Source organism: Heterodontus francisci, unplaced genomic scaffold (assembly GCF_036365525.1).
Source record: "Heterodontus francisci isolate sHetFra1 unplaced genomic scaffold, sHetFra1.hap1 HAP1_SCAFFOLD_61, whole genome shotgun sequence".
In the NCBI taxonomy this organism is placed as follows: domain Eukaryota; kingdom Metazoa; phylum Chordata; class Chondrichthyes; order Heterodontiformes; family Heterodontidae; genus Heterodontus; species Heterodontus francisci.
The window spans coordinates 7,605,727-7,628,889 of NW_027141441.1; the positions used below are offsets into that span (position 1 = coordinate 7,605,727).

The 23,163-nt window shown below is 46.8% G+C and overlaps 1 pseudogene; it reads left to right on the forward strand.

Annotated features, from left to right (window-relative positions):
* The first annotated feature begins 1,731 nt into the window (after positions 1-1,731).
* Positions 1,732-1,840, forward strand: LOC137363478 (U2 spliceosomal RNA; annotated as a pseudogene).
* The last annotated feature ends 21,323 nt before the right edge of the window (positions 1,841-23,163 follow it).

Consider the following 23,163-nt stretch of genomic DNA (forward strand, 5'->3'; position numbering starts at 1 on the left):
GCTCAGTGGCGCAGTGGTTAGCACCGCAGCCTCACAGCTCCAGCGACCCGGGTTCAATTCTGGGTGCTGCCTGTGTAGAGTTTGCAAGATCTCCCTTGTCTGCGTAGGTTTCCTCCGGGTGCTCCGGTTTCCTCCCACATGCCAAAGACTTGCAGGTTGATAGGTAAATTGGCCATTATAAAGTTGCCCCTAGTGTAGGTAGGTGGTCGGGAAATGTTGGGATGTGGTAGGAATATGGAATTAGTGCAGGATTAGTATAAATGGGTGGTTGATGGTTGGCACAGACTCGGTGGGCCGAAGGGCCTGTTTCAGTGCTGTATCTCTAAATAAATAAATGTAGCCCAGACTGCATACCCAGTGACAGATTACAATGTAGTACAAACATCTCATACAGTATCAAAAATAAAGTTATAGTATTATGTCAATTAGTGCACACTGCACTACTCATTTCATACCAGTCCAATAATCTCTGAAAGAGCTGTAACGAAAGATAGAGTATCAATTCAATGATTCTAATTGGACTGAGCACACCATTTGTGAGTTTGAAACATTTGCCATCATTCACAAATGTGTTCAGAGTTACAGACTAAATATTAGTCCAAAACAGATAGCAATGAGGAAAAACCTCTTTACTCAGAGCGTTGTTAAACATTTGGAATTCTGTACCCCAGAGGGCTGTGGAAGCTCAGTAATTGAGTATGTTGAAAGCAGAGAGTGACAGATTTCTAAATACAAATGACATAAGGGGATATGAGGATAGTGTGTGAAAAAGGCATTGAAGTGGATGATCATCTTGAATGGCAGAGCATGCTCAATCGGCTGAATGTCCTGATCCTATGTTCCTAAAACTCTCACGCCACAACTCAATAAAACACACAGTTAAAATGTGATCCATATTTTGAAATACAAATGAGGCAAGCAAATCGTGACACATCATGGCATTAAACAAATAGTTCTCAATACCATCACTGAGATACATATTAAGTGCAGGTACAGAGGAATCCTGCAACAGAATTTCATAGATACACAATGTATCACATTTGCAGACAATGGCAGTAGCTGAGAGATACAAAATTAATCCCACTGTAACTGACTGTCCCAGAAACAGACACATAAAAAATGAATTGCAACACACATTCAGTACCAGAGACTGCCAAATGCAGAATGAGCCCTGGATGTGCACATGCAGAGTGTACCAGAAATTGACTGATACTGAATGAGACCCAGACTCATATGCAGTACCAGAGACTAACAGCTGAAGAATAAATCCAACATTCACTTCCAGTACCAGAAAATAATATATGCATAACAGATATCACTCATGTACAGTAGCAGAGACTGACAAACAACAGAATGCAGCTTGACAGTAGCGAAGGTGCGAGAGCGAGCTTACAGCTGGGAAGTCAATTTCAGTGGAAGTTTAAAAGTTAATTCCCTTTTGTCTTCGGAGGACCAGGGGACTGCTGGGGAAGTAAAAACTATATATTTGGGTGGTTTATAATCTCTTTCTTTTAGTTTTGGTGACTGCAGCTTGACAGTAGCGAAGGTGCGAGAGCGGGCTTACAGCTGGGAAGTCAATTTCAGTGGGAGTTTAAAAGTTAATTCCCTTTAGTTTTCGGAGGACCAGGGGACTGCTGGGTAAGTAAAAACTATATATTTGGGTGGTGGCTGTACCCGATACACTACACGTGTCGTGTCTCCCACCCACCCTCCTCCTCTAACAAAAAAAAAAGGACTTCTCGGCCTTTTGGCTAAGATCAAGTGTAGTATCTGTTCTTATCAGTGCTTATTTGATTGAGAAGAGACCATGATCATTGCCTTTTGATCCTGGGGAAGCTTTGAGTAAAATGGCTATAACCAATTTTCGAGCTTCGGGCCAGGGAGTGCGGAACAGCGTTCGGGTGGTCGTGAAGGACAAGGAAGGAGATGCACCGGTTGATCGCACCTTCTTCATCAAGAAAATTCTCTTCGATTGCTGCGGATTTCAAGCGACGGACGTCTTCTGCCTGCAGGATTTCCCCAGCAGTGGATACTTTGACGTGACGTTCCGGAACGTGTCGGGATGCATCAAGTTCCTGAAGGCGTTCAAGGAGAAAGGGGACCGGGCGCCACTGTCGATCCTCACAGCGGAGCCGCTCTTCACACTTCCGTCACAATGGGACCGGGTGGTGACAATTCACCTCTACAACCCCCATGTTCCGGTGGTGGATGTACTCACCTTTCTCGCCAGGTATGTCGAGGTGGCCAGCACTGATGTCAAGGACCCTTTTGGGATCTGGACCAGCAAGCGGCAGGTCAAGGTGACCTTGAAGGTAGATCCCAGTGGAGCCATCATCCACCCTCCCTCCAGCTTCGCTATCGGGGGAAGTCGAGGCTTGTTGGTCTACGCTGGGCAGCCCAGAGTTTGCCGCACCTGTGGCAAATCTGGTCACATGGCAGCCAACTGCTGCACGGTTGTTTGCAAGAACTGCAAGGAGGAAGGCCATCAGACCAAGGACTGTAAGCAGAGTAAGTGTTGCAACCTGTGCGGTGCGGCAGGCCATCTCTACAAGACCTGCCCCAAACGTTGCCTCAGCTATGCTCAGGCGGCAAGGTCCAAGGAAAGGCCGGGAGAAGGTTCGACGAAGGCGTCCGCTGTTCGAAAGGAGACCAGCAACCTTCTCCGCAGTGAGGAACTTCAACCTGAGAAGGAAGGGGAGGCAGCTGAAACCAACGACCCAGCACCTACCCAGCGCCCGGAAACCCCTCCTCCACAGACAGAATCAATGGAGGAGGAGGCAGCAGATGGACAAACAGGTCAGTGGCAAGTGGTCCAGAGGAAAACCACAAGGAAAAAACATCCCAAAGCCACCACCCAAACCAGTGGCAAGAGGAGGCTCTCTTCTGAATCAGACTGCAACAACTCCTCTTCACTGGACGGGGAAATGCTGGAACGACAGCCCCTTCAAAAGAGGTGGCAGAACTCCGAGATGGATGATGAAGCATCCCAGCCCCCGGGCACTGGAAGCTGTGATGGGCCAGGCGTGCCCCAACCCCAATGCCCCACATGTAACGACGTGGCCAACGCATCTCAGCTCCGAGACACCGGGAGCAATGACACGTCTGGCGCACCTGAGATCGGGAGACCGGGAGCTGTGATGTTTTCGAGGAGGAACAGATGGAAGCAGCTGAGGACAACCCAATCCTCTCTGCCTACAAGACCCCCCCGATGTCACCCGAGCGGCACAAACCCTGCATGAAATATCAGGAGGGGTTTCTGAGCCAAACCAACGTGAAACTGCTTGCGCACACGTTGGGTATGCAGGAACATCCCGGAGGACGAATGGTATGGGAAGCAACAACTAATTTTTAGTAAAAAATAGGTGTAAGAATTGCTTCCATTAATGTGCGTAGCATTAAATCTACTACGCGATGTGTTTCAACCTTGGATTACCTTGCCAAGGTCAAAGCTGACCTACTGTTTCTGCAGGAGTGTGGAATACCACACCTCAGCACCTACAGGCAGTGGTCGCGATGGTGGTCCCACGGGCCATCGATCTGGTCGGGGGGTAATGACTGCCGTTCCTCCAGCCTGGGTATTCTGCTGCGGGGAGGTAACTTCACCATCTCCGAAGTTAAGGAGGTGGTGGGCGGCCGCCTCCTCGTAGCAGACGTGATGTACAACAACGCTCCGCTCCGGTTGATCAACGTGTACGCCCCGGTACAACGCAGCGAGCGGCTGACCGTCTTCCAGCAGCTCCCACTGCTGCTGGCGACGTCCAGGCCGGTCATCCTAGGCGGTGACTTCAAATGCATCATCGATGTGGCTGGACGATCCGGCAGTGACGACAGCAAACTGGACGCTACGTCCAGATTCCTAATAGAAACAGTTAAAGATGCCAAACTGCACGACGTCTTCAGCAAACCTGCAGACGGAGCGCAGCGCAGATACACATGGTCAAGATCGGACGGGTCTGCCCGTTCCAGGATTGACTTCCTGTTTGGGTCCCGTGCTGTCACGGTTGGATCCACCGACGTCAAGCCGGTGTTCTTCTCCGACCACTGCCTCTTACTGGCCGACTGTCACTTACAGGACGACCAGCGGGTTGGCAGAGGGACGTGGAAGCTCAATGCGACACTGCTGACCACAGAGAACGTTGAGGAACTCAAAAGGGATTACAAAGGTTGGAGGACCGTGAAACCCCTCTTTGAGTCTCCAGTTCACTGGTGGGAAGCGATTAAGGAGAACATCAAGAGGTTCTTCATCCACAAAGGTGTTCAGAAGGCGAGAGAGAGACAGAGGGAACTGTCCCGACTCCAGAAAATTATGCAAAATCTACTCCGGTTGCAGTCAATGGGGGTCGAGTTCAAGGAGGACCTCCAAGAGGTGAAGAGCCAGCAGGCCTCGCTCTTTGCCAAGGAGGCCTCCAAGATCATCTTCCGGTCCAGAGTCCGCTCCATCGAGCAGGATGAGACGTGCTCGCGTTACTTCTTCCAAAAGGTACACAGAGAGAGCTCTTTTATCAGCAGCCTGAAGGGAGAAGATGGCTCGGTAACGTCTTCGCAGTCCGACATACTGAGGATCAGCAAATCCTTTTATGCTGGGCTGTATGACGCGAAGCCCACAGACAGCAGAGCCTCCCAGTCCTTCCTGTCATCTATCACAGAGGCCTTAGATGACAGCAGGAGGGAGAGACTGGACAAGCCGCTAATTCTGGACGAGCTAACAAAGGCCGTCGAGTCTTTCGAGACGAGTAAAACTCCCGGGAGCGACGGCTTACCGGTCGAGTTGTACTCGGCCCTGTGGGACTGGGTCGGCTCGGACCTGCTGGAAGTATACGAGAGTATGCTCCTGGCCGGCGGCATGTCAGAAGCCATGAGAAAAGGCATCATCACCCTCATTTACAAGCAGAAGGGGGAGAGGGCAGAAATCAGAAATTGGCGGCCCATCTCACTGCTTAATGTTGATTACATGATTCTGTCCAAAGTCATAGCCAGTCGAGTCAAGTCTGCTCTGGAGTTGGTGATTCACCCCGATCAGACCTGTACTGTACCCGGCAGGAAGATCTCTGATAGTCTCGGGCTACTCAGGGATACGATCGCCTACGTACGGGACAGGAGGGTGGACACCTGCCTCATCAGCCTGGACCAGGAGAAGGCTTTTGACAGGATATCGCACGCCTACATGATGGACGTGCTTTCCAAAATGGGGTTTGGGGAGGGAATCTGCAATTGGATCCAACTGCTCTCCACAAACATCAGGAGCGCAGTCTCAATCAACGGGTGGGAATTGGAAAGTTACCCGATCAAATCTGGAGTCAGACAGGGCTGCCCTCTGTCCCCGGTCTTGTTTGTTTGCTGTATTGAACCCTTTGCTGAGTCTATTAGGAAGGATGCGAGCATAAGAGGGGTGACAATCCCAGGCAGCGGAGGTACTCAGGTCAAAACATCCCTGTACATGGATGACGTCGCCGTTTTCTGCTCGGATCCGCTGTCCGTGCGCAGACTGATGAGCATCTGCGACCAGTTCGAACTGGCCTCGGGAGCCAAAGTTAACCACGGCAAGAGCGAGGCCATGTTCTTTGGCAACTGGGCTGACCGATCCTTTGTCCCCTTCACCGTCAGGTCAGACTACCTGAAGGTGCTGGGGATATGGTTCGGAAGGGCCGGGGCGTGCACCAAAACATGGGAGGAGCGAGTAGCCAAGGTACGACAAAAGTTGGGCATGTGGGGGCAGTGATCTCTCTCCATTGTGGGTAAGAACCTGGTCATCAGGTGCGAGGCGCTCACGTTGTTGCTCTACGTGGCGCAGGTCTGGCCCATACCCCACTCCTGCGCCGTGGCAGTAACCCGAGCCAGTTTCCGCTTCGTCTGGGGATCTAAAATGGACCGGGTCCGGAGGGACACGATGTTCAAATCTCTGGACAAGGGCGGGAAAAATGTACCCAACGCGGCCCTCATCCTGATGACCACCTTCGTGTGTGGCTGCATCAAGCTGTGTGTCGATCCCCAGTACGCAAACTCCAAGTCTCACTACGTGCTGAGGTTCGATCTGTCCCCGGTGTTGCGAAGGATGGGCCTGGTCACATTGCCGCGGAACGCTCCGTGCAGTTGGGCCGTGCCGTACCACCTATCCTTCGTGGAGCAGTTTCTGCGGGAAAACACCTTTGACCACCGGTCCATCAGGCAGTGGTCTGCACGGAATGTCCTCAAGGCCCTACGGGAAAAGGAAACAGTGGATCATGTCGGATGGTTCCCCGAGCAGACCGTCAAAGTCATTTGGCGGAATGCCTCATCACCAGAACTTTCAAACAAGCACCAAGACGTAGCTTGGCTGGTGGTGAGAAGGGCCCTCCCCGTCAGATCCTACATGCACACCCGAAGTCTCGCCCCCTCCGCACAGTGCCCCCGCGTTGGCTGTGGTGGGGAAGAGACGGTCGCCCACCTCCTCCTGGAATGTGCCTTTGCAAAGAAGGTGTGGAAAGAGATGATGTGGTTTTTGTCAAGGTTCATCCCAAGCAGCTCTGTCACACAGGAGTCTGTGCTCTCTGGGCTGTTCCCAGGGACGCACACCGAGACAAACATCAACTGCTGCTGGAGGACTATCAATTCGGTGAAAGACGCCCTTTGGTCTGCCCGAATCTTGCTGGTCTTCCAGCGCAAAGAGTTGTCCACCACCGAATGTTGCAGACTGGCACATTCCAAGGTCCAGGACGACGTGCTGAGGGACGCACTAAAGCTTGGGGCAGCCGCAGCAAAGGCTCAATGGGGAAAGAGCACAGTGTAAGGGTCCCCCACCAAGCTTGACTGAGGGGCTGGATTCTAGGGAAACCCCTCGAACTGTGTCGTTAAAATTCTCAATTGCTGTAAGTGTAAAACTGTAATTGACATGACAATTGTGAAACGGAAGGGTTGGGAAGAAACTCATGACAGTATTGAAGGAAACTGATCTCCCTTGCAATGTTTGTATTTTTTGGTACTGTTTGGCAATGTAATTTTTACAGATTTTTATGAATAAAGTATATTTTGGAAATAAAAAAAAAGGACTCTGTTGTGTTGATAAGGTAAGCTTTTTATTTAAGAAGTTCTGTCCGTTGCATTGCTAACCGAACAAGTTTTGACAGTTTGTTTTTTTGGTTTTTCAGTAGATTTGTTGGGAATTTAGAATAGAGGGAATGGAAGTGAAGGCAGTTGTATGTTCCTCCTGCGGAATGTGGGAGGTCAGGGTCGCCAAGAGTGTCCCTGCTGACTGCATCTGCGGGAAGTGCACCCAACTCCAGCTCCTCGAGAACCGCGTTAGGAAACAGGAGCTGGAGCAGGATGAACTTCGGATCATTCGGGAGGCGGAGGGGGTTATTGAGAGGAGTTATGGGGAGGTAGTCACACCTCAGGTAAAAGTAGGTAGATGGGTTACCGTCAGGGGAAGGAGAGGGAACCAGCAGGCAGTGCAGGGATCCCCTCTGGCCGTTTCCCTCAACAACAGGTATACCGTTTTGGATACTGTTGCGGGGGACGACTTACCAGGGGTAAGCAATGGGGTACGGGTATCTGGCACAGAGTCTGTCCCTGTTGCTCAGAAGGGAAGGGGGAAGAGGAGCAGAGCTTTAATCATTGGGGACTCCATAGTTAGGGGAACAGATAGGAGGTTCTGTGGGAATGAGAGAGAAGCACGGTTGGTATGTTGCCTCCCAGGTGCCAGGGTTCGTGATGTCTCGGATCGTGTTTTTGGGATTCTTAAGGGGGAGGGGGAGCAGCCCCAAGTCGTGGTCCACATAGGCACCAACGACATAGGTAGGAAGAGAGATGGGGATTTAAGGCAGAAATTCAGGGAGCTAGGGTGGAAGCTTAGAGCGAGAACAAACAGAGTTTTATCTCTGGGTTGTTGCCCGTGCCACGTGATAGCGAAGCGAGGAATAGGGAGAGAGAGGAGTTGAACACGTGGCTGCAGGGATGGTGTAGGAGGGAGGGTTTTGGTTTCCTGGATAATTGGGGCTCTTTCTGGGGTAGGTGGGACATCTACAAACAGGATGGTCTTCACCTGAACCAGAGGGGTACCAATATCCTGGGGGGGAGATTTGCTAGTGCTCTTCGGAGGGGGGGGGGTTTAAACTAATTCAGCAGGGGAATGGGAACCTAAAATGTAGTGCCAGTGTGCAGGATGTTGAGTAGTGAGGTCAGGGATAAGGTTACAAGGACGCAAGAGGGCACTGGCAAGCAAGAACCTGGTTTAAAGTGTGCCTACTTCAACGCCAGGAGCATCCGGAACAAGGTGGGTGAGCTTGCAGCATGGGTTGGTACCTGGGATCTCGATGTAGTGGCCATTTCGGAGACATGGGCAGAGCAGGGGCAGGAATGGATGTTGCAGGTTCTGGGATTTAGATGTTTCAGTAAGAACAGAGAAGATGGTAAAAGGGGGGGTGGCATTGTTAATCAAGGAGAGTATTACAGCGACAGAAAGGACGTTTGAGGACTCGTCTACTGAGGTAGTATGGGCCGAGGTTAGAAACAGGAGAGGTGAGGTCACCCTGTTGGGAGTCTTTTATAGACCTCCAAATAGTTCCAGAGATGTAGAGGAAAGGATAGCGAAGATGATTCTCGACAGGGGCGAGAGTAACAGGGTAGTTGTTATGGGGGACTTTAACTTTCCAAATATCGACTGGAAATACTATAGTTCGAGTACTTTAAATGGGTCAGTTTTTGTCCAGTGTGTGCAGGAGGGTTTTCTGACACAGTATGTAGACAGACCAACCAGGGCCGATGCCACATTGGATTTGGTACTGGGTAATGAACCCGGCCAGCTGTTAGATTTAGATGTAGGTGAGCACTTTGGTGATAGTGATCACAATTCGGTTAGGTTTACCTTAGTGATGGGCAGGGCAAAAATTATAGCTGGGGGAAAGGAAATTATGATGCGATTAGGCAAGATTTAGAATGTGTAGGATGGGGAAGGAAACTGCAGGGGATGGGAACAATCGAAATGTGGAGCTTATTCAATGTGCAGCTACTGCGTGTCCTTGATAAGTATGTACCTGTCAGGCAGGGAGGAAGTTGTCGAGCGAGGGAGCCGTGGTTTACTAAAGAGGTTGAAGCGCTTGTCAAGAGGAAGAAGAAGGCTTATGTTAGGATGAGACGTGAAGGCTCAGTTAGGGCGCTTGAGAGTTACAAGCGAGCCAGGAAGGATCTAAAGGGAGAGCTAAGAAGAGCAAGGAGAGGACACGAGAAGTCATTGGCGGATAGGATCAGGGAAAACCCTAAGGCTTTCTATAGGTATATCAGGAATAAAAGAATGACTAGAGTTAGATTAGGGCCAATCAAGGATCGTAGTGGAAAGTTGTGTGTGGAATCAGAGGAGGTAGGGGAAGTGTTAAATGAATATTTTGCGTCAGTATTTACAGTAGAGAAACAAAATGTTGTTGAGGAGAATACTGAGATTCAGGCTACTAGGCGAGATGGGGTTGAGGTTCACAAGGAGGAGGTGTTGTCAATTTTGGAAAGTGTGAAAATAGATAATTCCCCTGGGCCAGATGGGATTTATCCTAGGATTCTCTGGGAAGCTAGGGAGGAGAGTGCAGAGCCTTTGTCCTTGATCTTTGTCGTCATTGTCGACAGGAATAGTGCTGGAAGAATGGAGGATAGCAAATGTTGTCCCCTTGTTCAAGAAGGGGAGTAGAGACAGCTCTGGTTATTATAGACCTGTGAGCCTTACTTCGGTTGTGGGTAAAATGTTGGAAAAGGTTATAAGAGATAGGATTTATAATCATCTTGAAAAGAATAAGTTCATTAGCGATAGTCAGCACGGTTTTGTGACGGGTAGGTCGTGCCTCACAAACCTTATTGAGTTTTTCGAGAAGGTGACCAAACAGGTGGATGAGGGTAAAGCAGTGGATGTGGTGTATATGGATTTCAGTAAGGCATTTGATAAGGTTCCCCACGGTAGACTATTGCAGAAAATACGGAAGTATGGGGTTGAAGGTGATTTAGAACTTTGGATCAGAAATTGGCTAGCTGACAGAAGACAGAGGGTGGTGGTTGATGGCAAATGTTCATCCTGGCGTTTAGTTACTAGTGGTGTACCGGAAGGATCTGTTTTGGGGCCACTGCTGTTTGCCATTTTTATAAATGACCTGGAAGAGGATGTAGAAGGGTGGGTTAGTAAATTTGCGGATGACACGAAGGTCGGTGGAGTTGTGGATACTGCAGAAGGATGTTGTAGGGTACAGAGGGACATAGATAGGCTGCAGAGCTGGGCTGAGAGATGGAAAATGGAGTTTAATGCTGAAAAGTGTGAGGTGACTCACTTTGGAAGGATTAACAGGAATGCAGAGTACTGGGCTAATGGGAAGATTCTTGGTAGTGTAGATGAACAGAGAGATCTTGGTGTCCAGGTGCATAAATCCCTGAAGGTTTCTACCCAGGTTAATAGGGCTGTTAAGAAGGCATATGGTGTGTTAGCTTTTATTAGTAGGGGGATCGAGTTTCGGAGCCACGAGGTCATGCTGCAGCTGTACAAAACTCTGGTGAGACCGCACCTGGAGTATTGCGTGCAGTTCTGGTCACTGCATTATAGGAAGGATGTGGAAGCTATGGAAAGGGTGCAGAGGAGATTTACTAGGATGTTGCCTGGTATGGAGGGAAGGTCTTACGAGGAAAGCCTGAGGTACTTGAGGTTGTTTTCGTTGGAGAGATGGAGGAGGAGAGGTGACTTAATAGAGACATATAAGATAATCAGAGGGTTGGATAGGGTGGATAGTGAGAGTCTTTTTCCTCGGATGGTGATGACAAACACGAGGGGACATTGCTTTAAGTTGAGGGGTGATAGATATAGGACAGATGTCAGAGGTAGTTTCTTTACTCAGAGTAGTAGGGGCGTGGAATGCCCTGCCTGCAACAGTAGTAGACTCGCCAACTGTAAGGGCATTTAAGTGGTCATTGGATAGACATATGGATGAAAATGGAATAGTGTAGGTCAGATGGTTTCACAGGTCGGCGCAACATCGAGGGCCGAAGGGCCTGTACTGCGCTGTAATGTTCTAATTCTAATTCTAAGAATGAATCCCACAATCTCATTCAGTGCCAGATACTGACAGGTACAGAATTAATCCCACCCATGCACACTGTACTAGGCACTGAAAGACATAGGAAGCATTGCACATTCACATACAAGAGCAAACATTGACAGATATTGGAGGAGTCACATGCTCACAGTCAGTACCAGATACTGTTGAAAAGAGAATTAATCCCACACTTGCATTCATTGCAAGAGACTGACAGTTACATAAAGGTTTTCCCACACTCACATAGAGTAACAGAGACTGACATGCAGAACTTGATCCACACCCATATATAGTACCAAAACCTGAAAGATATTGAGTCAATACCACAATCAGATACAGTGTCAAAGACTGACAGGCATATTATAGATAAAAGCAAAATACTGCGGATGCTGGAAATCTGAAACAAAAACAAGAAATGCTGGATTCACTCAGCAGGTCTGGCAGCATCTGTGGAAAGAGAAGCAGAGTTAACGTTTCGGGTCAGTGACCCTTCTTCGGTACTGAGTTCACTTCCATAGAATACCAGTTATTTACATGTGCAGAATGCATCTTGTTTCACATTCAGTCTGGATACTGACAGATACACAATGAATCACTACAATCATACTCAATACCAAGTTCAGACAAACACCATATATATCCCCCAATTATTCACAGTATCATAGACTGACAGACACAGAGTGAATCACAAAATCAATTAATTTCAGAGACCAGCAGATAGAGAATTAATCTCACTGTCACGGAAAGAACCAGAGAGTGACAGATATACAATGAGACCCAAGCTCACATAAAGTGACACACATAATTAAAACCACGCACATACATAGTACCTTAGACTGACACATTGAGAATGAATCAAACACATTCTGACAATAAGATTGATGCATACACAATGAAGCTCACACTCACATTTAGTTCCAGACATTGACAGATACAGAATGATATCCACATTCAGCCACAGTAGCAGATAGATACAGAAGCTGCCCCACATTCCCATACAACACTCATGAATGACACACAGAATGAATCACACAATCACATTTAGTTCCAGAGACTGACACTCAAATAATCTCACACTCAGACACAGTACCACAGATATATTTAGAATTAAATTCACTGTCATATAATGTACCAGAAAGTGTGGCAAAATTAATCTCATACAGTACAAAGGATGGATGGAATTTGTCCCACACTCAATGTAATAGGTTTTAAGTAAGTGAAGTGGGGTTGTCGGAGGGATGGGGGTGGAGGTGGGGAAGAGAACAAAATGGAAGGTATGTGTTAGGGCAGAGGGCAGGAGAGATTAACTGACAAATAGGTCATGCGGTAAAGGGAGAGTGCTAAGGGTGCAGTGAAAGGCAAAACATTAGTATAGAGAGAGTGTTAATGACAGAATAATGAACAGTTCTGTCCAAAAGCACAAACTTGAAAAATCAAGATTAAGGCAGACACATGGTGACAAAAAATGATAAAATAAAATAAAATAATCTAAAAGAGCCAGTCATGCTCTGAAATTTTTGTACTCAATGTTCAGTCCGGAAGGCTGTTGAGTGTCTAATCAGAAAATGAGGTTCTGTTCCTGGAGCTTGCTTCACTGGAACACTGCAGCAGGCCGAGGACAGAAATGTGGGCAAGAGAGCAGGGTGGTGAATTGAAATGGCAAGCAACCGGAAGCTTGGGTTTATGCTTGCGGACTGAGCAGAGATGTTCCGCAAAGCAGTCACCCAATCTATGTTTGATCTCCCCAATGTAGAGGTGGCTGCATTGTGAGCAGCGAATACAATGTATTAAATTGAAAGAAGTACAAGTAAATCACTGCTTCACCTGGAAGGAGCGTTTGGGGCCTTGGATGGTGAAGAGAGGGGAGGTAAAAGGACAGGATCTATGCCTCCTGCAATTACATGCAAAGATGTCATGGGAAGGGGACAAGGTGTCAGGGGTAATGCAGGAGTGGACAAGGGAGTCACGGAGGGAACAGTCCTTTGGATTGCTGACAGGGGAGGGGAAGATGTGTTTGGTAATGGCATCACGCTGGAGGTGGCAGAAATGGTGGATAATGATCCTTTGGATGTGCAGGCAGGTCGGGTGGAACTTGATTGCAGTTCTGGGAGGGAGGAGAAGGGATGAGGACCGAAGTGCAGGAAATGTGTCAGACATGGTTGAGAGCCCTGTCAACCACAGCTGGGGGGAAATCCTCGGTTGAGGAAAAATGAAAACACATCAGAAGTGCTGTTGTCGAAGGTTGCATCATCAGAAATGATGTGTCTGAGATGGAAAAACTGGGAGAATGGAATGGAGTCCTTACAAGAAGAAGGGTGTGAGGAAGTGTAGTCAAGGTAACTGTGGGAGTCAGTGGGCTTAGAATGAATATTAGTGGACAGCCTTATCCTCAGAGATGGAGACAGAGAAGTCACAAAGGGAAGGGAAGTGTCGGAGATAGATCATGTGAAGGTGAGGGAAGGGTGGAAATTGGAAACAAAGTTGATGAAGTTTTCCAGTTCGGGGCAGGAGCAGGAAATGACACTGACACAGTCATCATTCTACCGGAAAAAGAGCTGGGGGGTGGGGTCCTGAGTAGGACTGGAGAAAGGAATGTTTGACATACACCACAAAAAGACAGGCATAACTAGGACCTATGCGGTAATCCATAGCAAAGCTTTTTATGTTACTCTCTGAGGAACACACCTCCTGACTCACCAAACCGTGTCCACCATCTACAAGGCACAAGTGAGGTGTGTAATGGAATACTCTCCACTTGCCTGGATGAATGCAGCTCCAACAACACTCTGGAAGCTCGACTCCATCCAGGACAAAGTAGTTCCCTTGATCGACACCCCATCCACCACCTTAAATATTCACTCACTCCACTACTGGTGGACAGTGGCAGCAGCGTTTAACATCCTAGACAGCACCTTCCAAACACCCGACCTCTAACACCATTTTTTTTACAAGATGCACTGCAGCAACGCACCAAGGGTCCTTCGACAGCACCTTCCAAACCCGCAACCTATAACAACTAGAAGACAAGGGCAGCAAATGCATGGAAACGCCACCAACTGCAAGTTCCCCCCAAGTCACACACTATCCTGACTTGGAACTATATCGCGGTTCCTTCACTGTCACTGGGTCAAAATCCTGGAACTCCCCTCCGAACAGCACTGTGAGTGTACCTACCCAACATGAACTGTAGTGGTTCAAGACAGCAGCTCACCACCACCTTCTCAAGGGCAGTTAGAGATGGGCAATAAATGCTGGCCTAGCCAGCGACGCCCACATCCCATGAATGAATTTTAAAAAGGGGCACACTGCTGCCACTGTGCATCAGTGGCGGAGGGAGTGAATGTTTGTGGATAGGGTGCCAATCAAGTGGGCTGTTTTGTCCTGGATGGTATCGAGCTTCTTGAGTGTTGTTGGAGCTGCACCTATCCAGCAAGTGGACAGTATTACATCATACTCCTGACTTGTGCCTTGTCGATGGTGGACAGGCTTTGTGGAGTCAGGAGGTAAGTTAATTGCTGCAGGATTCCTAGCCTCTGACCTGCTCTTGCAGCCACATTATTTTTTTGGCGACTCAAGTTCAATTTCTGGTCAATGGTAGCCCCTGGGATGTTGATAGTGGGGGATTCGGCGATGGTAATGCCATTGAATGTCAAGGTGAGATGGTTAGATTCTCTCTTGTTGGAGATGGTCATTGCCTGGCACTTGTGTGGCATGAATGTTACTTGCCACCTATCAGCCCAAGCCTGGATATTGTCCAGGTCTTGCTGCATTTCTACACAGACTGCTTCAGTGTCTGAGCAGTCATGAATGCTGCTGAACATTGTGCAATTATCAGCGAAAATCCCCACTTCTGACCTTCTGATTGAAGGAAGGTCATTGATGAAGCAGCTGAAGGTGGTTGGGCCTTGGACACTACCCTGTGGAACTCCTGCAGTGATGTCCTTTAGCTCAGATGATTGACCTCCAACAACCACAACCATCTTCCTTTGTGCTAGGTATGACTCCAACCAGCGGAGAGAATTCCCCCTGATTCCCTGGAAGGACAATAGCAGCAGATACATGGGAACACTGCAACCAGCAACCTCCCCTCCAAGCCACACAACATCGTGACTTGGATCTATTTTGCCGAGGGCATATCAAAATCCCGGAACTCCCTCCCTAATAGCACTGTGTGTGTCCCTATAACATGTGAACTGCAGTGGTTCAAGTAGGCAGCTCACCAAAACCAGGGCAATTAGGGATGGGCAATAAATGATGGTCAATCCAGCGATGCTTACATCCCATGAAAAAAATAACAAAAATGAAATGGAGTTAAAATCTCTATGAAAGAAATCTTTATAAAATTCTGCAAGCAGTCCATGTGACCAGGAGATCCCCACCCCCTTCATTCCAGTTCCTGCTAATTTTACTTGCATTGATTCCACTTCATTTTCACACACGATTCTCTCATCCTCCTTTAAACCCTCTTCAGGGTTTAGGGCGGCACAGTGGCACAGTGGTTAGCACTGCAGCCTCACAGCTCCAGAGACCCGGGTTCGATTCTGGGTACTGCCTGTGTGGAGTTTGCAAGTTCTCCCTGTGTCTGCGTGGGTTTCCTCCGGGTGCTCCGGTTTCCTCCCACAAGCCAAAAGACTTGCAGGTTGATAGGTAAATTGGCCATTATAAATTGTCACTAGTATAGGTAGGTGGTAGGGAAATATAGGGACAGGTGAGGATGTTTGGTAGGAATATGGTAGTGTAGGATTAGTATAAATGGGTGGTTGATGGTTGGCACAGACTCGGTGGGCCGAAGGGCCTGTTTCAGTGCTGTATCTCTAATCTAATCTAATCTAAATAAAACCACTCACTTTCAATAATTTGCAAATGGATTCATTTGCACATAACTCCTAATAAATAGGAGATACTGGAACGGCTGGCTGTACTTCATGTTGATAAGTCATTAGGACTGAATGGGATGCAACCAAGACTGCTGAGAGCTGTCAGGGTGGAAATTGCCAGAATCTTCTGATTTTTATTTTTTGGATTGACAGCTGCCAGCCATTTGTTAGTCCCAGGACACAATAACGAACTAAAATGAATCTGCACCGAGCAAATATTAACGTCCAACATCTGCAGGTTTCTTCCAAAACATCAGGAATTTCAGTTTCAATCCTCGGACCTTTTATGTTCTGTTCCATTGATATTTTGTCCCCTGATTAAAATTGATCCTGGGAAGTCTGTCCTCTGAGCGGCCTGGCACTCCGAGTTCCTCTGCAGACATCCGGTTGCTGTTGGTGGACCAAAAGATCCCGAAAACCCGAGAAGAAACGTCTCCCAAACCCCTCCGAGTGTGTCTCCATTAGACCATGCAGCCACCACCTGTATAATGGATAGCAATGGTGAGGAGTATGAGTTATTTCAGTGCCTGCGTTTTGTGGAAATAGAGGATTAAAGATTAAAAATAATTAAAATCACTGAATAGATCCTCTGTGAGCAGGACTCAAACCAAACTGGGATAAGTCCAGTGGATTTCAATGTTGAAATCATTAACCACTGGACCATGGCAGCTGAAATCACACCCCTTTTATACAGACCGAGAATCATCCTACACTGATCCACTTCTGTTCATTTTTGTGTCCTGGGACAAAAAAGTTCTTTGTAGCTGTCAATCAAAAAATGGTTGGAAGGAACTTCATTTATTCAAACACCAGCATCCGCCAGTTGTCAATCAACTCAATCCCTTCAGCAATAGAGAGGGAGAAAGAGAGAGAGAGACTGTTAGAGAACTTCCTGCATTCAGTCCTGACCCTGTCACACTCAGCAGTTTCTCACCCAGACCCTACTCTCATCAACACTGAACATTGTTACTGAGACCCTTCAAATACTGTTTATAAAATGAATAAAGGTTCAAAGTTTATGACAGCTGGATTGAATGGAACCAAGTTTAATAAACTTTTCACTCTGACTTGATAACCACATTGGACAGTCCTTCAATTGGTAGCAAACGTTATCAGCTGTCAGAATATTTTTACTGAGTTGAATAATTTCTGTGTGAGGAATGTTCCAGCATCATAAACCAGGGGAATGTGCTGACTGAGCTGTGTCTTCATCATTTCTGGGCAATCAGACAGTTCATCCTTCATTCTGCTCTGATTCACTTTCCCAAAGCGGATCTCCAGATTCTCAAATCTGGGGACAAGGATTTCTTATTTGCTTCTTTTCAGTTTTTATCATTCTCAACTGACAATATAATCCAAAACTCGGACAAATCCTCCACCTTGCATCGTGTCCCAGACTCAGTAGAAAGCAGCACATAGTGACATGAACACACTGACAGATACAATCCGTCACACTCTGATTCAGTGAGATTAATGTCAAGAGTGGTTTCCAGATCAAATGCAATGATGAACAAATTTCTCTCAAAGGAGGTGTGGTTGACTGAGGTACCTTTATAGTATTTGCAGTGAATTTCTGTACAAGAAGGGACAATCGTCAAATATCCATTCGGAAATCCTTCGCTCAGCAAAGACAGATAGAGTCCTGTTTTAAATAAAAACAGAAAGTGCTGGAAATATTCAGCAGGTCTGGTAGCATCTGTGCAGAGAGGAGCAGAGTTAACATTTCAGCAGTTCTGATAAAATGTCACAGACCTGAAATGTTAACTCTGCTTCTCTGTCCACAGATGCCACCAGACCCGCTGAATATTTCGAGCACTTTCTGTTTTCATTTCAGATTTCCAGCATCTGCAGTATTTTGCTTTTGTTACTGTCCTGTCTTATTGTGCTGCTCAATAAAGTAGTTGGAAAACCAAGTTACAGTCAGGCTCAAAGGGGATTTGAATCCAGGATTGATCTGTTCATTAAAGAGGTACTTCGACCAACTAAGTCAAAGGGTCAAAATACAGTGTTTGAGTTTTTTGAGCTACAGATTAGTGCAGATCTTTCTAGCTGTGCTGAACATTGATTTCCATCTCCGGGTTCTTTCTGAATCTGTGAGTTTGCAGTTCTTTGCGAGTGAGTGGGAGACATGGAGATATGTTTAGACGATTTCCTGGCAAATCATTTGCAACTCCATATTTTTCTGAAATTTGTACGAACACATTAATGACATACGTCACGCCGTGAAATTTCTCCACAAAACACTGAAAGGTGACATTGTTAATTGTGAGGGGTTTTTTTCACTTATTCAGACATACATTTGGAAGGAGTGATCAGAACGTGATTCACACATGACGTGATGATGTAATGGCGTGAATAAACACTTCCTTGAACTGGCCATATTTGGTATCCATTTTTTCTGCTCGACCCACCTGAATATTATCGAGAAAATGGCAACAAGGGGAAGATAAAGTCTGTAAATATAGGCAGAAAACAGCAGCAGGGACTGCAGTAAACAAGATCAGCCAGTTCCTGGTGACTTAGTTGCTCGGATAGTGGAGAATTTAGATGGGTTGTGGACAGCCTGAGCCTCAGACTGTCTCCTGAGTTGAATAGGATACCGCACGGTCTTCGTGCTCATTGAGGAAATTTGGCTGTACTCATGGGATACAGCTGAAAGATGGCAACGAATGAGAGGGTTTGAGCAACATTCCGTTCCTGTATTGAAAGAATGGGCATGTTTTTAGAGTTAAGAATATTTTGGGACTGGAAGGTGAGGCGGTCAAGACTCAGAATAAGGCAATTCCTGAGCAAAAGAAAACAATTTTGCTTGTGGAAATTGGCCTGGAAGTGTATGACATGCTAACAAAGCTTCCTGCTCTGAACAAAGCAAAATATGTGCCAGTCAAAACAATATCACCAAGTTGGAGGAACATTTCAACCCTAAGCCACTAGAGATAGCAGAATGCTATAAATTTGGAACCAGAAATCAGAAAAGTAGTGAAGCAGTTGGTGAGTATATTGTGGCACTGAAGAATTTTTATTACGTTGCAACTTTGGCACATTCTTAGACCATGCATTACCAGACATATTTGTGTGTGGATTTGGTGAACAAAAGAATCCAATCGAAGTTACTAAACACACAAAATCTTACATTTGAGATCGTGTGTAAGATTGCTGTTTCCATGGAGATGGCATCAAAGAATGTTAGGGAATTTTGTCCTATGCAGGTAACTAGTACAGGCTTCTGTCCACCGTTAAAGTGCTTCAGCCAAGTCTAAAGTGGACAGACATAGCCAGAAGAGTGCCAATGATAGCAGTTTAGTGTCGTTATCACCATAAGGGCAACCACACAGCCCAATCATGTCAGTACAGAAATGCAAAATGTTTTATTTGTCAAGCAGAGGCCAAAGAAGGAAAGGGAACTAATTCCAGTGGTAATGGAAAACAGTGATGTTATAAGGGTGGAGTTCACAATCTTGAAGTGAATCCAGAGTGCCTAACCAAAGAGGAGCAAGGGCTGTACAGCATATATGCCACTAGCAATCACTCAAATGATGGAGACTTTTGTATAATGTTGTTGGTAAATAAACAGTACAATGCTACGACCATGGATTGCTCCATCATGAGTAGAGAAATGTATGGGAGCAAAGTCAGTGATGTCCGTCAAACTGAGAGCACCGGTCAATTGAAAACCTACTCTGGTGAGGTGTGAGAAATGTGTGGGCAAATGGAGTGCAATATCCAACATAAGGGCAGGCCCCTCAAGTTACCCATTGTTTAAAAAATTATGTCAGTGGAAGTAGGCATCACTGGCAAGGCCAGCATTTATTGCCCATTCCTAATTGCCCTTGACAACTGAATTGCTTGCTAGGTCATTTCAGAGGACAGATGAGAGTAAACCACATTGTTGTGGGCCAGCATCACATGCTGGCCAGACCAGGTAAGCACAGCAGATTGCCTTCTGTAAAGGGTATGAGTGAACCAGATGGGTTTTAATGAAAATCAATCATCGTTGCATGGCACCACTGCTCAGATTTTATATTATTCATTAATGAATTGAATCTGAATTCCACCAGCTGCCATGGTGGGATTTAAACTCATATCCCCAGGGCATTAGTCTGAGTCGTGAGATTATCAGTTCAGTGACATTACTGCTATGCCAGCCTCTCCCCTACAAGGTAGTGAGATATGTCAACAAACCAATAATAATGGGGAAAGACTGGCTTTGAAAGCTGAAGTTAGACTGGAAGCATGTTTTTTCAAGTTGAAACAACCAAGGAGCTTGATCAGCCATTGAATAGTTACAGGAATACTTTCGAGGATGGCTATGAAGGCATAATCAGTGTGAAAGCTCACATCTGAATCAGGCCTGATACCAAACCAGTATATTGCAAAGTTTGGCTGCTTCCTTATGCTTCCAAAACCCAGGTTGAAGAGGAGCAAAAGAATCTGGAGAGATATGGTGTGCTGGTGAAAACTGATCACTGTGATTGGGCAAACCCAATTGTCATTGTGCCCAAGTCAGACAAAACCATTAGTCTATGTGGGGATGACAATGTCACAATGAACCAGGAAGTGGATTATGAGAAGTATCCACTCCTGATCTCGAGATTTGTATGCGGAGTTAGCAGGATCCAAGCTATTCACAAAGTTGGATTTATTCCATGCTTATGCACAGCTCAATGTGAATCAAGTGAATCTGCAGTATCTCACAATAAACACACACATGGCGTTATACTCCTACATAAAGCTGCCGTACGGTGTGAAGCCTTCTCCAAACTTCTTCCAAGTTACAATCAAACTGTCCCGGGCGGTACTAAATCCCTGTTCACAGCATTTCCCTGAAGGGAAACATTCAGTTTATCTTCAATCAGAGCCCAGTGTCCTTCTCTGAAAAGAGGGAGCCGGATCGAATCCTCAAACTGCCCTTAATCTGCTCTATAATGATCCCATTCCGGGCTGTTACACTGCGAAGAGTTGCTGTTGATAAAATGATGAATCAGTTCACATTTCAGGAATGGAGTGAAGGAACGGAGGTCTGACTCTTCCCGCTGAAAGCAGCTGTTAAAGCGGTCATTCAGGGGCTGTGCAAAAAAAAATAACAGCTTTAAGCAAAAAAGGAAAGGCGAATGAGCGCATTATGGGTTCATGGGACAGGAGACACAAACACAGTAGTGGGATCGTTATTATATTATCCATTATCTTAGTGATTTAATAGAGATGTTCGGATGCAGCTTTTTCAGAGAGATTGTGGGTGGCTCTTAAAAGAGCCGTTGTGTTTGGGATGTTTTTCAGTCCATTGTGCAGTTTTACTTGGAGCTGGTGTACTTGGTCACCGCCTTTGTCCCTTCCGACACGGCGTGCTTGGCCAGCTCCCCGGGCAGCAGCAGGCGCACGGCGGTCTGGATCTCCCGGGAGCTTATGGTGCTGCGCTTGTTGTAATGGTCCAGGCGGGAAGCCTCACCCGCGATGCGCTCGAAAATATCGTTCACAAACGAGTTCATGATGCTCATGGCCTTGGAGGAGATGCCGGTGTCGGGGTGAACCTGCTTCATCACTTTGTAGAAGTAGATGGAGTAACTCTCCTTCCTCGACTTTCTCCGCTTCTTGCCGCCCTTTGCTGACGGTTTATTTAAGGTTTTCTTGGCGCCCTTCTTAGGAGCTGCTTTCTTCTTCTCCTCAACCATCTTCAGTTTCAATTTCAGACTCAGAGATAAACCAAACCCCTTCCGAGTGCGGATTAAATAGACAATCCCACAGCTCTATGCTAATGAGGGATGGGGGAAAATAAAGATTGTGATTGGGTGACTGGCAGTGATGTCACAAAGGTTTCATATTGTAATTCTCTAATTGGTCTCTTTCGCCATCCAATCAGATTAAACATTTGCAACCAATCACAAACACCCTTCCTGCAATCAGGAAGTATATTTCCCAAAGACTGTCTCCAACCCCAGTTTCTGTTGAAAGAGCCGCTTCTTATGTAAAGCTCCCTGGAAATGTCCTGGCTGTTGTTGGGAAGACACATATTGGCTGATTCTGTGTCCTTGTGTCTCTGCTATTGCATGTGAGCGTGCAATTAATTTCATTTCTTTTTTCTCTGATCCTGTGTTTGAGCGTGTTGTGTAATTCGGTAGCTCTCAGTCTCTGGTGCAGTAGGGATTCATTCTGTATATTACAGACTCTGGTACTGTGAGTGTGACATCCATTCTGTATCTGTCAGTCTCTGGTACTGTGTTTGAGTGTGAGGAGATGAGGTGGAATTTTGCAGGGAGGAAGATGGAAAAGAGCGTTGGTGCGATGACACAGCCTTGCTTGAGCCCAGTTTGCATTGGGATTAGGTCAGTGGTAGGTCCGTTGCCAATGATTACATGTCATGCAGTCGGCAGACGATGGTGCCGAATTTCTCCGGGCAGCCAAATTTGAAGAAGATGTTCCATAATCCCTCCCAGTTTGGAGAGTTGAAGGCCTTTGTCAGGTCAGAGAAGGCCATGTAGAAAGGTTGCTGCTGCTCCCTACATTTTGCTTGGGAATGTCTTACTGTGAAGATTATGTTCACTGTGCCTCTTGATTGACAGAATCCACATTGTGATTCCAGTAGGAGCTCTTCAGCCATGGGGAGGAGGCGGTTGAGAAGGACTCTTGTGATGACCTTCCCTGTGACGGACAGCAGGGCTGCCCCTCTGTAGTTACTACAGTCGGGTTTGTCACCTTTTTTGAAGATGGTCACAATTACGGCATCTCAGAAATCCCTGACATGCTCTCTTCCTTCCACATGCGAGACGTGAGACGATGTATTTGTGTCAAGAGTGCTTCTCTGCTGTATTTTCGAATTTTGGTGGGAATTCCATCTATGCCGGTGGCCTTATTTTTTTTTTAGCTGTCAATCTCTGTCAGTCTGGGATTGTGCTGACGTCATGGTGGGTAGCATGCTGTGGAATGTAGTCAAGGGCACTCACATCAAAGACGGCATCGCAATTGAGGAGATATTCAAAGTGCTCCTTCCAATGAGTGCTGACTGCCTCTCTGTCCTTGATCAGTGTCACTCCATTCTTTGCTCTCAGTGGGGTAGGTCCTTAGATACTTGGGCCGTGAATGATCTTGACAGTGCCGAAGAAGCCACATATGTCGTGGCTTTCAGCAAGTTTTTGTAGTTCCAGCGTTCTTTCAGCCCACCAGCTGTTGTGTCAGTCGATCTACTCTATAGTACGAGTTGGAAACTATTGAACTGACTTTGCCTCCAGTCCAGAAGCAAGGCCATTCCAACATCTGTC